This window comes from Anas platyrhynchos, chromosome 2 (genome assembly GCF_047663525.1).
Source record: "Anas platyrhynchos isolate ZD024472 breed Pekin duck chromosome 2, IASCAAS_PekinDuck_T2T, whole genome shotgun sequence".
NCBI lineage: Eukaryota > Metazoa > Chordata > Aves > Anseriformes > Anatidae > Anas > Anas platyrhynchos.
Window position 1 is genome coordinate 52,003,157 of NC_092588.1, and position 16,673 is coordinate 52,019,829.

At 38.9% G+C, this 16,673-nt stretch overlaps 1 protein-coding gene across 35 annotated transcripts in view; it reads left to right on the forward strand.

Annotated features, from left to right (window-relative positions):
- Positions 1 to 16,673, forward strand: part of EPB41L3 (erythrocyte membrane protein band 4.1 like 3) — a 94,513-nt gene that overhangs the window by 12,100 nt on the left and 65,740 nt on the right. The gene's annotated exons all lie outside the window — the stretch shown is intronic.

Here is a 16,673-nt window from a genome sequence, read left to right on the forward strand (position 1 = left end):
TAAATGATGCATATTAGTGCCATCCCTGAGTGTGGCAGCTGGAAAGTTTAATTATAGGCTGGAAAGTCAGTTAGGGATTAGGGAAAGTGTTAGCAGAAGGGGTGAATGTTACTGACAGCTGTTTGCTGTAGGCCTCAGAGAGGCAGCGGATGTACAGAACATACATAAAGTGCAGAGCCAAGCATATGCAGGCTTTGAACACTCAGGATCTCCAGGTCACTTGTTCCTTGACACATGAGCCTGATTGGTGTGAAATCATATTAATGGCTTACATGCATAAAGATGGGTGGTGGTGGTGGTGGTGGGGAATTCACGTGTTTGTTTAGGAGCATTGTGCATGGGCAACATCGTGTTCACTGCTCGAAAACTGCACCAGCACGGTGGCTGGGGATAAATGTAGAGTGGGAGAGAACAGAGGGATCATGTCCGCATCAGGCAAGGGGCATAAGCCCAGAAGGAGACCTGTGCAATGAGACATCAGGTGCCACGTGTGTTTTGGCGCATGCACTTTGCCCTGGCTTTACTCTGGTCTCTGCCAGCATGTAGGTGGTGCCTGCTGAGACCACTCCTCATTGGGAAGAAGAGAAAAGGGGATGGGGCTGGAGATGTGCTTCAGATGTGCATGGATCAGATGTGCTTCTCACTTCCACTGCAGTTAAAACAGGCTGGAAAACACATGTCACTGAGTGGGGCTCTCCTTTTTTAAGCGTACTGCAACCGGTGTTGCAGACCTTCACCTCTAGTTTGAAGGAATAGTCCAGATCCTTTCACCTGGATATATTTCTGCATCTGCCTAGCACACCTGTAAGTCCTGTTGTGCAGCTCAGGCAATGGTGCTGAGATCAGTAACGTTACGAATTGCTAGGACAGTTATGGCAAATACAGTGTTAACAATGAATCAGTCTTTTCTGTATTTTTTTTTTCTCAGGATTGGAGTTTTTTCATTCAAGTACATTTGGTGTGGTCTGAAAATAGCATTTTTCTTCTTCTGTGAAACAGGTTTTCCGCTATGTACGTTTTGTTGGAATGAGGAGGAGTTGGGAGGGATGTGTGCCAGACTTAAGCTTGCTAGGTGCATACGTGACTTATGAAATCTGCTTTTTAACACACTGCAGTTACCGGAGGCCATCCTTGGAGAGGACAAAGAATGATAACAACCACCTATGGAGGAAAAAAAAAAAAAAAAACCACTACAAGGAAAAATACAGATATGTTTTTTGGAGGGTGCTTTAAACAGACATGTAATAGTGACATTTCAGTGGATTTTCCATTCTTATGTAGAAGAGTAATAACATATATGGAGAAGTTTGGATTTATCTCTGTTGGATGTGAATTTTAAGGCTGCCTTTTACTCAGCTGCAGTAATAGATCTGGTCCACCTCACAGACTGCTGTGGCCTAATGGTATACTGTCCTGAGCATTAAAGGAATAAAATAAGGAATAGCTTTCCCTATAAAGTCAAGCCAATTTGAATATTTGAGCTTATTTATAACACATGTAATAATTTTATAGTTGTACATGGTCTTCTTTGACAACCAAAACTTGTAGAGCAAAAAGATGTGTGCCTAGTTTAATAAGCTACAAGTGTCCCATATGAGACTTACAAATGTTGTGACACCATAGTTGCAAAAAAGCAGTAACTCAGCCTTTCCATACATAATTCACTATGACTGATAAAAACTGCTGTATGGCTGCAGTATATAAGATCGTACAGCTGGCTTCTTGAAAAAAAGCTGTGTGATACTAATACCAAACATTTGCAGCTTTTGCACACTTGCTGATAGCAGCTCCAGCTCTGTTTGCTGGTGCAGTTAGGCGGCTCAGTGTCCACCTGATCTGAGTTTCTGTCCTTGCTGGGCTCTGCATGCACTCACGTGAGTGGGGACAGAAGGCTCCAGCCAGCATCCCAAGCTGGGTCAGTATTATGGTGCTGGGGGACTGCTGGCGCTGCAGCCAGTGCCACTGCTTTCCACTTGACAGGAAAGGACAAAGGTATTTACACCTCTCTTTCTTGAAGAGCTTGTGTTCCTCGGGGAGCTCCCTGGCAATAGAAAGCAATGCTAGACAAGAATTCACAGCAGGAGTTTCCTGTCCTCCAAAGTGTGAGCAGAGAGAGAGAGAGAGAGAGAGAGAGAAGCTAATAAAATGCAGTTCATTTTGGGGATGGTGGAATTATATTTCAACCTGTTTTACTTACAGTTAGTTATGTTAGCATAGGTCAAGCAATGCATTGAATTGCAGGTGAAATAATAGGAAATAAAAAGAACCCTCATCTTTCGGAACATGGCATGCCTTTATGGGACCATAAAAGATTACAAATGGGGTAAAATGGGGAAGCGCCTTTGGGTGTGTGTTTTGGGAGTTTTGCCCTTTCTTTTATGCTTGCATGTGGGTATGCGTGAGGAAGACAAGAAATCCTTAACTTGCTTAGTGTGCAGGCTGCTGATTTTTTTTTTTTTCCATTTGACTTTTCTTCCCCTCAGCTTGGAAAACCCATTAATTACAGCTGTAATTCTGAGACTTAGATGCCGGTTAGGGCACAAAGGCCCTTGCCATGTTTCTGGTCTTATTTAGTACTAATGGATTAGACAAAAATCTCAGAACCCCACCCTGAAATCTTGCAAGCTGCTTTTCTTCTTAAGAACTCCTGCATATCCAAGCCCACACTTGTATCTACTTAAGCCAGCTGGAACTAGCTTTTCGGTTAAGTTTTCAGCCATCTCAATGCCAGCCATTGTCTAGCAACTGGTTTGCTACTTCCATGAAGTGGTGTCATATAGTTGCCTATCAGCCAGTTCCTTGGTCTCTTTGACCCAATGGCACATTGTCTGCTGTGATGGAAAGAGCAGATGTTCTCCTTGGTGGTATCGTAGGTTCAGTTTTTGTTCCTACTTGGCTCTCTCTGCTGCAGCCTCTGCAGGGGGCCGTATGGCCTATAACTGCCTGGCTGTGCTCCTGCAAGATGTTTGGACCTCGTACATATCCTCTTGAATTCCTCTCCACTTTTCCCTCTGAGTGGTATGAAGTTGCATCTGTTGTGTTGTTCCCAAAAAACTTATTTGCTCTTGCACTGAAAAGATGCAATAAGAACAATGCAGTTGCTTCATTTACAGGGACATCTATGCTTCACCTGCTTGAAATGCTTGGGCAGCTTGCACAAAAGATAAGAAATCAACATCAAAGCTGATCTTGAAATACAGGTTAAAAGAACCCCCCTCAATCAGTCTTTTGGCTTTCTGTTTTTCATTGGTAAGTTCATTTCATGAGCATTTTAAGATGCCCTGATTAACATGGAAACACAATCTTTAAACACCCTTTAACTTTTGGTTCATAAGAGTTGAACCGAGCATTTGCCAGCATATTGGAAGGGAGCTGACACTTCTATTGCAAATAACTTTTCCCCACAAGCACTACTTGTGTTGAAACAGTTTGAGTTCTGGCTTCCAGCCATAGGTTCACCTAAGCATGTTACAAGAAGTGACAGGTAGACAGAAGTAATACATATTTTAATGTGCTTGACTCGGCTAGAGACCATAAAATGGAATAGACTTTCCTTTGCTTTGCTAGCAGATGTGAGCTTGCTCCCAATTTATTAATAAGTTATGGCACTGCCAACACTGCCACTCAGGCCACCTTAATGTCCCAGTGGCTCTTGAAATCAGATGAGAAATTAGAGTTCCTGAGTTTTCGTTTGTTGTTTTTTTTTTTAAGATGCCATCAACTCTTGTGAAAATGTGCTGAGGTGTCAGCCCATCCAAACAATTGTTAATGACTCTAACAGTACCCAGTACCAAGGTGGGTATTTCTTGAGTGGTTGTTTCAGCAATGGATGGAAGCTGTAAGTGAAACTGGAAATATTTCCTGCTGGTATTCCCTTATAGTTTAATAAACAAAAGATATCATGACTTGAATGCACTTCTGATACTGGGAGCCACAGTTGTTCTAACATAAATCATGTGCAGTCTGTCACTGAAACTAGATCTTGTACATCAACAACTACTTTACTTGTTTGAATGATACTGGGCTCAAAACAAGGAACTTCATTATTTGATTTTTTACATTTTACATTTAAAAATATCTACCCAGTAGATTTTTTTTGCTTACTTTTTATTGAAAATAATGTAGTTAAGATGGCTTTTTTCCACTTGGGAGATCTTTAGCCAAGAGTTTGTAGAAAACAATGTAGGATTACAAATCAATCACAAGTTAAGACTAAGTTGGTAATGTCACGATGTTGTGAAGATGGTGAACTTTTTAATACCTGGAGGCATGGAGCATTGTTTTAAGACACAAAGCACTCCTTACAATCTATTCAGAACCAGTAAGTTCAGTTGATCCTCAGCTGAAACTAGTGTTTGGATACTATTGCTCAGAAAAGCAGTGGTCTGATCAGAAAGGGAATAGATGAGGGAGAGAAGAGTCTAAGAGAGGGCTAAAAATAGTGTTTGCAAGAAGAGGCAGAGGAGAGAGTAGTCTAAGGGGACAACAGCAGCCGTCTGCAAGCTGCAGAGCCATTTCACACATCCACCGTCATCAGGACAAGGAGTAGTGTGCTTACATTTCAAGTAGGAAGAATTAGGTCAGACATTTGGGAAAGTTTTCCTCAACAGTAAGGCACAGGAGTCAATGTAATTCCCTGTGGAGAATATGGAAACTTCATCATTATGGGACTTCAGTAGTAAGTGGCATAAATAAATATCACAGTGAGTTTAGAGAAGGGGTCTGGAAGGGGACTGTGAAGACACTTTGAAGCAATGAGTAGCCTAATAAAAATCCAGCACATATATCTGATGTACTTGTTTTGTTGTTGGTGATTTTTGTATACTTTGTATTGCTGTCTGTCCATCCCCTCCCTACACCCAAAAAAAATCAGTTTCTGCTGTTGTAGGAATATTTAACGCTTTTCTGGAGCTGGGAGTATTATTTACTCTTTCTTCTCTGCTCATCCTGTTAAAAATGATTTTGTAAGTGTAAGGATGGTTTGTGTGGCCCCAGCTGTAGTGAAACCCATGCATGTAGTGCATGCTGTGGAGGGCAGAATCAGTCGGACCCCAGCTGCAGGGCACCACTTCCCCAGGGCATTTATGACATCTAGGGAGTGGGTGGATTACTTCATTCATTTTTTAGTTCAGATGTAATAACCATATGAATATTGGCATGGAGATTTCTGTCCCCATAGAATACAGGCTGCAAAACAGGGGAAGGAGAGGTGAAATTCAACTCTGTCCATTATCTAGCATCAACCATAACTACTAGAATACATTTTTGGTTGTTGAACTACAATTTACGATGAAGTAGGGAGTAATTCTTTCTATTTTCTGAATGTTTAGTAACTCTTGAGAACGCTGAATTGTACATTAAGTTACCAAAATTGTTGGATAAGTTAAACGTCAAAATTACAAATGCCTTCTTGGGCAAATCTTTCCTGTATGTATTGAGACAGTTCCCTTATCCCCACGCTTCCATGTAGTGTAGAATATAAATAAGTTGAATTTCACATGCTGTGACCTGGAGGGTGCTGAAAGAAATGGATTGGCGTAAAATAATCGGTAGATATAATGCACAGCAGTCCTTTGTCACATGCCCAGCGAATCCTGCATTGGCTCCAGCACAAAGTCAGTGGGAAGGATGGAAAAGCTCACTGTTTGTGCACCTATGTAACTGATTTGGGCACTTCCCTGATTAATACAAGTGACGAGTTTGAAATTCAGCACACAGAATACACACTGAAGTCTTTCACTTTATTTCTTAATTGTAGGATTTTTCCTTAAATTAAGGTAGACAGGAGCTACCAAGTTAGTGGTTTAACCTTCAAAGCACGCAATCAAACATTAACCGGGGCTATCTATAAGAAAAAGGAAATGGGAAAGGAAACAATTTAGGTTATATAGCCATGTATTCCTGAGTTAGGAAATACCAACATCTAACTTAATTACCTTCATTTCTGGTTTCAAATAATCAGCTTGACATAGAATCAATTATCTTTTTTTTTTTTTAATTTTTTTTTCAAGTTCAACTTGTGCTGAGAAACTTAGAATGACTTCCAATAACTTTTTTTTTTTTTGACTCCTCAGTGATTTAAAAGCTGTAAAGAGCTTTCCTTCTTCCTTCTATTCCAAGTTAGTCCATTATTTCCCCCACACATTCTTGTGACTAAGCTGCATCACTGCCAATTTCTTCCTTATCCTCTCCTTTCTCTCTCCCTACACCATTTTTTCTGACCACTGTGTAGTGGGGCACTGCAAGCCACCTGTCTGTCCTCATTATTTAACCCCTTCTGTCCTTTCAGAGCTGTTGTCACTTCTTCATGACTATGTCCAAGATGACTGTAGATGTTGAGGAAGAATTGCCAGATCTAGTGACATCCATCTTCAGAGGCAGGAGTCATGAGTACATGATGTAATTAGAGCTGTACATGTAGCATTTGAGGGTATGATAACTGAAAATAGTTAAATCACCTTTAAAGATAACAGTTTTCATTGTCAGGCAGTATTGGGTGTTGGTCTTCACCTTCTCATGGTTTAGAGCAGCTGCACAGATGATGAAAGGTTTTGGCTTTATTGGGATGTTGTAAGGATACTGTATGCTTGCTCTTAATTAGCTGTGGGTTCATCGTGCAAAGGGTCCTCAAGACACAACTACTGTGCATGGAAAAACATGTGCATGAGCTCCCTGTGTTTTGGAAACGTGCAACTAAAATGGCCCCAAAACACTTAACTAAAGTGTAACCGAAGCTGGGAGAGAATCCTGCTTACTCAGTGGTTTTAAGTTAGATTGCTCTGTGCTGCAGATGCCTGGATGCTCCGTAAATATCCTCGTCATCTGTGCATTTATTTCCATGATGACCGACTCGTTCCTAGAAGTCTGCACTCCCACCACACCATCTGTAGGGCTTGGTTTGCATCCAACAAACTGTTCAACAGCTGGTGATTTGGGGAAGCTGAATGGGGAGAGCTGTCTTTTTGACAGTGCACAGGCAGCAGGGCAGACTGCCGATATCTGCGCTTGAGATTTTTGGGAGGGTTGGGGGACACTGTGAAATGTATTTTTTGCATTTCTCCCAGTTTGATCATCTGGTATGTTGCTGTCTGACTAGGGCTGGAAACATGCTTTTGCAGTGACAGCATTAACCTGGTGTCACGGGCTTGCTGTCTGTGCCAAATGAACGGTGGTTTTGTAGTCTGCAGCAGGCCATAACGCGCTGGGGAGCATGGGGGTCCCCGAAGAGTTTTGGTATAAGAAGCTGACTGTCTGATGCCATGGCTTTGGTTGTTTAGACTCGCAAGGATTTAATTTGTTTGGGAGCCAGTGGTTTCCTGACATGGTGCTCCCAACTGGAAAGTCTATCACTTGATATCGCAGGGTGTGTTTTACGTTAAAAAGCAACGTGTACACCCAGGAGGTTAAAATCAAAAGACGAAGTAAATAATCTGTTTCAGTAAAAGAAAAGTTATTACTGCTAAACACACTATCATGCCTTGTAATATAGCCTGGCTGTGATGGATCCATTTAATGCTTCCAAAAGCTGAAAAACGGGATGTAAAATTGGTGTGGTATTTGGAGAAGAACAGAGCCAAATGAAGGCGGAGGGCTCTAGGCCCCAGGCCTCAGACTGCTCCACTCGCACAGAGCACCCTTTATTTAAGTAGGGCCCAACGTGGATTCAGGGTTTGTTCATCTGTTTTATTTTTTCACTGCCTGTAACTTCTTTCTCCCCTTTGTTTCTACCTAAGTTTAACATCCTCCTGGTTATTGTTATTCCATGCTCACAAAAATGCCTGGAAAGCAGCCTGCAGTTCCCCAGTGCTAATGGGGGATGCTGTGGAGTAGGTCTCTCAAACTGCCAAGCTTGCATCTTTCCTCTGGAACTTGAGGAAGAAACAACTGATATAAACAAAATAAACACACAAAAAAAAATAGTTCTTGGCAGATTTTCAGAAAATATTGCAAAAAAAAAAAATTGTAATATGATATTGCGAAGATATCTTATGATTTTCTACAATAATACTGTGAATATTCTTGCAAGTAGTGGGCTGGTGAGGGCTGAGCTCAAGTGTGAGCAGCCCTGTGGGGTTTGCTCATGTGCCACTACATAAAACAGAGTAAAACCAACTCAATTCTTCTCTGAATTCCAGTTACTAAATACCCAAGAAATCAGAAAAGCTATGCTAGCATTTTGAGCTTATATTCCATCTTTTCTTTTGTTTGTTTCTTTGTTTTTCTTCATGGACTTTTCCATTATCTGAGCTGGAAAGATAAAATGCCTGGTGGGACAGAGAGAGGAGAAGGGCTTGATGTTCTGGTCTGCACCTTGCCTGTCTGATAACAGTCTTCATATGAGATTGGGAGCACAGCCTGGTTAGGTACTGTATGAAACAGAAAATATTGTGCACAGGTGCTACAGCATTTTGGCCTGAGGGTAGAGTGATAATCTGCCACACCTGTCATGTGTCAGCAACTTATGCAGCTCTTTTTATTTTTTTTTTAATCCAAAATCGATTCTGTTTTCTGCTTCCTATAAGAAAATACGAACTTTATAGATCTATGCCTGAAGCACACTCGGGCTCTGTAGCATTCAATGCAAGTTTTAAATAGTGAATGATGCACAGGGGACTGCATGTGAATGTTTGGCTCCAGAGCAATTCAGAAAGGTCAAAACCTCATGTAAATGTAACCCAAGTAATCAAAGTCACTTCTCTGTAGAAAATCAGAGTATGCCATTGAGGGTTCTTTCATGCTGTTTTAGTTGAGTATTTATCAATCAGTTGTAATCACAACACTACAAGCAGCTTTGCTGTATTTTCATTTGCCTGGATTTTTTATTTTATAAACTGAAATGAGGGAGAGGTGAGGGTGGAGTTTTTCATGTGCAATTATGATCATCATTTGTTGGATTCTGCTCTAGTCTCTGTTATTGGTTCCTTCGTTTCTTTCTTCTCCTCCTCATACATCTGCTTCCCCCCGAACCCTGTAATTCCCCACTGTTTCTCAGCAGACTCTGGGTGCAGGAAAAGGGGCAGCAGCAACTGGAGACCTGTATAGAGAGTTTGGTGCGTGTTTGGCAGAGTACAGTTTCTTTCTTCCTCTGGCAAGTCCCTGTCTGTCTGTGGGGAAAAATGTTTGGATCAGCAGGATGGGGAAAAGCAGCACAAATATTTATGGTAGCCTGATTTTTCTTATCTGTTCAGAAATTAGGGTAGCTGGGGGGAGTGGGGATGGTGTTGCTCTAGGTGATAAGGCCCCAAAAGACAATCTGGTGTATTCAGGGAAGTGTGTGTTGGTCATATTCATTGTAAACCTTGTATGCAGGAGAGGCATAAGAATTTGCAGCCATTCTGGGTTTATTGCTGTGGAAGCCACCCATTAAAAGAAATAAACAGGGCCGAGTAATTTCACTAATTCATAGAACTGAAAGGTAAACAGGAAATAAGGTTGTTATCCTGTTCATTCAGTGCTCTGAAGTGGAAACAAATACGTACATCTTGTGAATTTGGAGTTGCCACCCTGGCTGAAAAGAGTAGCAAAATCAACAAAATGTAAATGTTTATGCTTTATAAAGTGGGAAATGGAGAATTTTGATGCTGCTCTTTATCTGTGCGCAAGTTTCTAGTGGTGACTGCACACGGTTATAGACAGCCTCTTCTTGTCTGTTGCTGTAGTTGGTATGCCATCTACACTAAATCCCACTCAATGCCAATCAAGTTCTTGCTCTGCTGTCAGCGAATACTTGGTTATTTTCTGTCTGTAAGAAGCTTGTGTGTATTGCAAGGTTCTTATCAGTTCTCCTCTCTCTGTTCACTTTCTCAGAGTAAGCAAATTCAGCTCCTTAAACCTTTTTCCACTCATCATATTTTTCTAAACCTCATACCATTCTTCCTACTTTCTTTTTGACACTCTCTAATACATACTTTTCAAAAAAGAGGAGGCCCAAAATGAAATACAATATACTGTATACTTCTCCCTGGTGCTGAAGAAGGCAGAATAGCTCCAATAGCAGATCCCAGAATGAAATTGGTCTTGTTTAATGCGTGACTTCAGACCCTTATGCTGCTTCATTCACAGAATCACAGAATTTCTAGGTTGGAAGAGACCTCAAGATCATCGAGTCCAATCTCTGACCTAACGCTAACAGTCCCCACTAAACCATATCCCTAAGCTCTACATCTAAATCCTGCCACCTGGCCGGTTATTCCTCATAGCTTTTCAGTTGTGATGTCCCCATTCTTGTTGCAGTTGCCGTTACAGAATGCACTCCGATTCAGCCTATATACAGTTTTCTTTCAGACTGCTTTCCTGGTCTTAAAGCTGACTGAATATTGTGATAGCATGCCCCAGTCTCCCTTGGTTCAATGCTCAGCACAGCTCGGATACTTGCCATTCATTCATTAATGCTCTGGAGTGGGCTGTGATACCTCAACTGATGCATTCTCACAGGTTGTCATCATGCTACTGATAAGTATTCATGGCATAGGGTTTGGGTTTTTTATAATCGCTTATGCACCCATTTTTTTAAATCATTTAAATTGTTTCTGTGGTTTGCTCATGAAAAAGTCATGCAGGACTGCTTTAAAAGCTCTACTAAAGATAGGCTCAGTCATCTGCACTGCTTTTTCCACTTTCTTTTTATCAGCTGGGACAGATGCCCTGTCAGAGAGAGCAAGAGAGACATTACATTAATTTGACATCACTTTTTGATAAATTCATGTTGATTTTATTTTTTTCTAATCACATTATTTTTACAGGATTGTAACCCCTTAGTAGTGTGTTCCACTGACTTCTCTGTTATTAAAAGTACACTATAATTTCTGTCTTCTTCATCCCTACTTTCCTTTGTAAGATCAGGTTGTGTCTTTTAATTTCTTTTAGACCTTACCTGGCCTCTCTGGCTAATGGTTTACGGATGGTTGCTGGCAGTTCCCTAAGCAGTACAGGGACATTTTCAGTGCTTCCTGCTGACTTGAAAACCTGTAATTTACTGATGTCTTAATCTCTTCTTCTTTCATTATTCCAGCCTGCACGTGCATATCCTATATGTTAGGTTGAAAGATGTGCTGAATATCTGGTCCCAGATAGCCTCTGTGAAATGAGGCATTGAATAATTCAGCCTTTCCTGTGCCACATTTGTGTTAAATAATGGACCTGTTTTTTTCAGTTTGTATTTATAGAATCTCTTCTTATTGTTTGCTGTGTTCCTTGTTGATTTTAAGCCACTTTGTGTCTTAGCTGTCATCTCTTCTTTTACATGTAAGTCTATGGTGGTCTTTTATGTCCATCATATGAGTCATGTGTTCTTGGTTCTGCTTTGGAGTACAATCCCTTTTTGTTTCTGTTTCTTTTTTTTTTTTTTTTTTTTCACCTGTCATTTAAACCTCTTGACACTTCACATCTCCGCACTCAGTAAGCAGAGCACAATCTCTCCAGAAACCCTTGGCTTAATTTTCTTTCAGCAGCCCTTGTGGGACATAGCCGTAGAGAGGTCTACATGTATCTGGGATGGGGGAGGTTTGGGTCCATGGGGACAAGTGTGCCATCACTTTTTTGTCCTTTCTGAGGGATATATTTGTTGGTAGGTCAAAAGTGTCTCCTCCTGATTACCCAGTTCTTCTTCACATATTGCCTTTGTTTCCTCTTCTTTCATCTTCATCGAGAAACTTTAAAGAAATCTGTATCATGCACCTCCGTGTGCAGCCAGACTAATAGTTAAACTCATGCTGTATCTTGTAACACCTCCACCTAGCCTTTTCTATTGTAATTTATGAATTCCTGCCTGTTTTTCCTGAAGTCTCGCCTGAACATATGCTTTGGGTCTGTGACTCCTGCCACCAGATCTGTTGAATCATTTACCTATGCCGTACTGTGGTTGGAGCTCATCCTGATAATTCTTCATGTTTAGCAGCTTTCTCCATAGATTTTCCTCTTGTCTCTTCTGCTATTACCTTTTTGACACTTCTTCTTGTGCATTTGTGTGTGTGTGTGAACTGATTCTAATATGTATATGTCTTTAGGTTATATGCATACATAATTTTTTATATTTAAGATGTGATCTTAAACTCGTAAATATGACCAACGCATTTATAAGTATAGGGGTTGCACATCCTGGGCTGGAGTCTCCGTGCCATTTTAGACTGCCAGACAGAGAGTCTTTGCCAGGCTTTTTGTGGCCTAGGTGCCTACACCATGTGAGGGCAAGATTAATGCAAATTAAAGGCATCAAAAAAAAATTCTCCTTTTCCTGCTGACAAATTAACTGGAATGAAAGAAGCTGAGACTTAAAACATTGTAATGGAAACAGTTTATGTTTCAAGTTTAGAAAACAGTGGTCTGGCACATACTCTTTTCTTGAATCATATATTGACGTTTCTGTTACTGCTCTTAGTGGCGATGTTCTCAATATGCTCTTCTCATCAGTATCGCATCGTTATTGTATAAATATGTATCTTGTTATGTGGAACATTATTTTTAAAGTATGGAATCGTTATTTTATTATGTAACTTTCCAAGTTGGACCTTTTGCAATGATTTATAATCATCTTCAGGAATTGTTGTAATTAAAGAGGAACTTTCCACAAAGAGAATTAATTAGATCACAGAAGCATTTAAATATAAATCATTAATCTTTGCATTACAGGAAATAGTTAGTGGCTATGTATAGATCATTTAATTATACTTGGTTCAATTTTATTTTGTCACTGCACCACAATTTGTTTTGGAATTAATTTCCAATTTCTTCAGTAATGTGATTTCAGTTTACTTAATGTATCAGACGTATATAAATACATGCTAGTGAAAATAAATAAAGGTTTATTAATGACTGTTGGGCAAATTAAGCCATGGACTCTGCTGTCAATTAGCTGTGAATTCAATTGCTCAATAGATGGGTGAGACAGAAGATCTGCATTCTGAGAATGGAAAGCGAGGAGTGAACTTGTTGAACATATAGATATATACAGTAGATTGTGACTGTCACTTGCTGGAGGGGAACCAGATGACATAGCCTGGGCTTGGCCTGATAAGAGAATTCTTAATAGAGCACAACATAATTTTGGTTCCAGTATGGAATAAAGGAAGTTACCAGCTTTCTCTTAGTCCATGACAATTAATTGGTAATGGCAGTAGCACTCTGTCAACTGGCAATACATTGATAGCTCTAGGTAACAATGACTAGGTGTGCTGACAGGTTTTAGGGTGCAAGCTCTGCGCAAGTGTTTTGCAGATTTTGCAATCCAGTGTTTTTACTTTGTACAGTGTAAAGGTATGAAAAGATACCTTATCTGTAATTTGATCTATTAAAAATTATTCTAAAATATAATTTGTAGGTGTTTTTTTTTTTGAAAGTGATTTTAATATCTTGATGGTATATTAATATTCTCTTGATTTTAATTTTAATATTCTTCTGCAGCGCTCTGAAACCCTTATATTTTAAACCTTTACACTCCTTGAAAGTGCATACATTTTAAACTTAATTTTTGGGTGGACACCACAGATTAAATTAGCTAGTTCTGTGCATTATTTTTCTTTAAACAATAAAGACTTGATTCTCATTCTGATTGAATTCTGCATACAAATTGACTTTAGACTTAGAGTATCCGGCATTAGCAGCATCTGTATTAAGTTTGGACTGAACTAATCTTTTGGAATCTTTAAATATGGGATTTTAAGCCAAAACTTGGATATCCGAGAGCACATCTGGGTTGCATAGTATTACCTCATTTGTGTAAGGTAGTGTTCCTAGTTTCTTTTCACTAGATTGTTTTCTGTTGGCTGGAAAGAGGAATTTGATACAGGGTTTGTTCTGGCAAAAGAAAAAGTTTAAGGAACTTCAGTGATGCCTTTCTTCCTGTATTGAAATTCATATTATAAGTCATGGTTTTGGTACATAGCTAGATATAGTAAATAAGTTAATAAAATATGACTAAGAAATGCTCAGCCAATTTAATACATTTGATGAGCAGGCAGAAAATACTAGCTGTTCTGTCAAGTACAAATTGCATACAAACAAAAGTAGAATAATATTTATATTGTTAGATTTCTTAAGATTGCTGTTATTTCTTCCAATAAGTAACGATCTCTTCCTATAAAAATTATGATGCCATTTATCAAAAAATAAAAAACGAATTGCTTGAAAAGTTCTTTAGGATAAGCAATTGTTTGGTAAGGAAGGCAAAGAAGCCTATTGGTATGGATTAAAAGAGAGGGGAATGTTGTTTTTTCATCTTGTAGTTTAGGCATTTTCTGCCTGCACTAGATGGAATGAGATAGATCTCAAAAATACAGTCTTCTTATAAGTGCAGAAGAAATTGGATTTAAAGTATGTTTGCTTTGATTCTATTTACATCTGTAAGATAACAGCATGAAATTAATAGTATTTTGTTTTCAGTATTTGTCATTAAACATATTAGTATGCGTAGGGAAATAGAGAAGACATTTGGAAATGGGTAACCTTGGGTTAATTAAATCCATCTGGTAGCTGACTAATGACAGGAATATTGTATCCAGGGAATCACTTAATGCTACAAGATTTGATAATGCACGAGAAGTTTTCTAACAAAGCAGTCTTAGAGCAAGCAAAGACTCGCACGTAACTAGGGTGAAAACCAGTCCCACAGAGCAACTCACAAAATTGCAAGCCTCTGTTTCATGCAGTATATCCCAGAAGAATTGAAGAACTACATTTGTTGCTCCTTGAGATGCAAAACTATAAATGACAAATGAAGTAAAGCTTGAAAGCTTGTTTTCAGTTCATGCTACATACAGTTGACTTTTATGGGACTAATTTAACTGGATATGTTTCTGTGCCTACAACAGTCCAGGACAAAAAATAAAATAAAATAAAATAAAATAAAATAAAATAAAATAAAATAAAATAAAATAAAATAAAATAAAATAAAATAAAATAAAATAAAATGCTCATTAGGAAAGAACCTGTATAGGGTGTGAAAATTAGCTTCTATAGTGAAAACTGAAGAAAGGCAGGCTTGATTTGTGTCAGCTGGCAATCGTATTTTATATAGATCAACACCTGAAGATACTTGTTTCTGTGCATTATACTTTGTATTGGTCATCTGTGCTGTTTGGAGTTGTTTTATCCATGATTTAGTAGCTGAAAGTTACTTTTTTCCCACTTGTTACTTCATAATATCTGGAAAAGAAAATACCATGCATAGTTTGCTATTATTGATCTAATTGTTTGATTAATTTGCATTTAATGTTTTTGTGCATTTGTACAGAATATGATATGGAGGTGGGGGAAGAAAACCCTGAAGTTTATGTAGTCTTGGATGCTTTTAAAGCAAGCCATCCATGATAACATCAGATGAAGAATAGTTCATTATATGTTGGTCTGACAGATGGGCAAAACAAAACTCTGAGAGATTAACATTATTCCACAATTTAATTTTTAAAGCATACAAAAAGAGTGGCTTAATAGAAATGAGTATGGGGAATGAGAGTTTGCTCTACATCTGAGGAACTTGTCTAAGCTTCCTTTGTAATGAGTAGAACAAAATAGTGCTAGTAAGTGATTTATCTCAGCTTAAAGCAGACATCTAAAATAGGTCAGATGAATCACTCCCTGAAATGTCTTTCTCTTCTGTATGTGGTGAGTTTAAAGTGACCATCTCAGATGCCTACATCCAGAGTTCGATTAGATGAACACCTCCCACGCTGTCACATTTTAAAAGACAGAGATAGTTACTGCTTTTTGTAGATGCTGAAGAAAATGGTTTACATAGTACATTTTTCAGAGGCATTTTTCATTCAACTATATCAGCTTAAGTGTAACAATTTGCGATGTATTCCTCAGTAGGTGTGTCATATGTTAGGATTTTGAAAATACGGCCTGAAACATAAGTTTACCCTATATGTTATATTTCTCGCTTGTGAGTGTTGGTGTACAGAAGATTGGACCATGGACCTACCTCCACACATGTAGTACAAAGACTGAGCACATGCTGAGTGCTGAGAACTTGCTTGCTGTACAGAGTATTCACTGGAGAGTTTAGCCTTGAGAGTACACAATACGTAAACGAGTTTGAAAATATTAATTGACCTAATTTAAAATGTTTTCTGTCAAGCAATGTAGCTTATTAAGCATTCTAGCAAAAGAAAAAAAAAATGCCCGTAATTTTTGTGTAATCTTCAGCAAATCTGTTTCTACTAGTAAACATTGTAGCGTATGTTAAGAGTTGATAGTGACTTCATAGCAGATGAATTAGCAGATGTATATTCTGTGAAACTGCTTATAATTACATAGTAGCTATGGTTACCAGGTTAAAGAAATTACAGCCTGATGATGAACAGAAATAGATTGCAGCAGACTGATTTGTTGTTGAGTTGCTTAAAAGCAAAAATGCTTGAGTACATTCTGAGTCATCATGGTGCTGTACAAGTAACAAAAATATGAGTACGCTCTATTTGCTGAACTGGCACGGTGTCTGCTTTTTCAAATCGTAGTTTTCATGTGGAATTTCAGTACTTTCTAAATTTGCATTCTGCTTCTATGTAGTTTGAGAATTGGGTTCCAAGCACATATTTCTAATGAAACTATTTAAATTCAGATGTCAAGAGTCTGAATGAATATTGCTAATACTTTCATTTTGATTCAGTACTGGACAAAGCTAAGTTCAGGCATAGGCATTTCATATTCAATAAAAAATTGTATTCACTTTTTCTGAA